The sequence below is a fragment of the Saimiri boliviensis genome, chromosome 6, assembly GCF_048565385.1.
Source record: "Saimiri boliviensis isolate mSaiBol1 chromosome 6, mSaiBol1.pri, whole genome shotgun sequence".
Taxonomy (NCBI): Eukaryota; Metazoa; Chordata; class Mammalia; order Primates; family Cebidae; genus Saimiri; species Saimiri boliviensis.
The window spans coordinates 60,050,444-60,051,810 of NC_133454.1; the positions used below are offsets into that span (position 1 = coordinate 60,050,444).

The 1,367-nt window shown below is 52.9% G+C and overlaps 1 pseudogene; it reads left to right on the forward strand.

The window, feature by feature from the left end:
• Positions 1 to 378: 378 nt before the first annotated feature.
• Positions 379 to 1,030, forward strand: LOC101050928 (PRELI domain-containing protein 1, mitochondrial pseudogene; annotated as a pseudogene).
• Positions 1,031 to 1,367: the final 337 nt, after the last annotated feature.

A 1,367-nucleotide genomic window follows, 5' to 3' on the forward strand; every position in this document is an offset into this window, starting at 1 on the left:
ACAACCCCAATTCCATTGAATAAAATCCTTTCAACGACTATTTCTCAGGCAGTTCCCTTACACACACACACACAAAAGTGACTTTCCTCAAGATCCACTGCTACTATCCCTCATTGCTTCTAGATCCACAGGGAAAGTAAAATGCCGGGATGGTCCGGATTGCAAAGTACAGAGGTTAGGCCTAGAGGAGATAGACGTCATGCCAAAAGAGTTGCAGAACTTCGGGACAACTCATGGCAGCAGCAGCTTGGGCTCGGTGCGGTGGTGACTGAGCTAGGAGCCTGGGGGCGGGTGTGCACCGAGCCCCGGCCCCCGCGCGCCTCCCAGGCTCCGCACCCCTGATGCTGCGTGGGTGCTTAGCGTGCTCCGGCCTGGTCGATGGTGAAGTATTTCCTGGGCCAGAGTGTGCTCCGGAGTTCTGGGACCAAGTGTTCGCCGCCTTCTGGCAGCGGTTCCCGAATCCCTAAGGCAAACATGTCTTGACGGAAGACACAGTACACCAGGAGGTGACCCCTGACCAGAAACTGCTGTCCCGGCGACTCCTGACCAAGACCAACAGGATGCCCCGCTGGGCCGAGCGACTGTTTCCTGCCAATGTTGCTCACTCGAGGTACATCCTGGAGGACTCTACTGTCGACCCAAAGAATGAGACCATGACCACCTTCACCTGGAACATCAACCACACCTGGCTGATGGTGGTGGACGAATGACGTGTTTACTGTGTGAACGCTGACAACAGTGGCTGGACCGAAATCCGCCGTGAAGCCTGGGTCTCTTCTAGCTTATCTGGTGTCTCCAGAGCTGTCCAGGAATTTGGTCTTGCCCGGTTCAAAAGCAACCTGACCAAGACTATGAAAGGTTTTGAATATATCTTGGCGAAGCTGCAAGGCGAGGCCCCTTCCAAAACACTTGTTGAGACAGCCAAGGAAGCCAAGGAGAAGGCAAAGGAGACGACACTGGCAGCTGCAGGAATGCCAAGGACCTCACCAGCAAGGCGGCCACCAAGCAGCAGCAGCAGCAGTTTGTGTAGCCAGCCCACCACCACCACCGCAGCACCCCAGACAGCTTGGCTCAGCCCCTCTGCCCTCCCTCCATTGTACTTTATCGTTAAGAATCAACTTCCAGCCCCCGCCCCCTCAAAAGTTGCAGAACTTCATTAACTTTTATCAGCAGGAGTATGGGGAACATTTATTTAAGTGGATTGTAAGGTTGTTAGGCCAAGAAGAATGTAACTTAAGACTTGATTAAGCTGAATTTATTGAAATGGGTGCACAACTGGGAATCAGTATTTAATGTCATGGTTTGAGCGCTTGGGAAGTGGCGTTTATAGTCGGCTAGATTGGTCAATCTCAACAGCAAGCCACAGT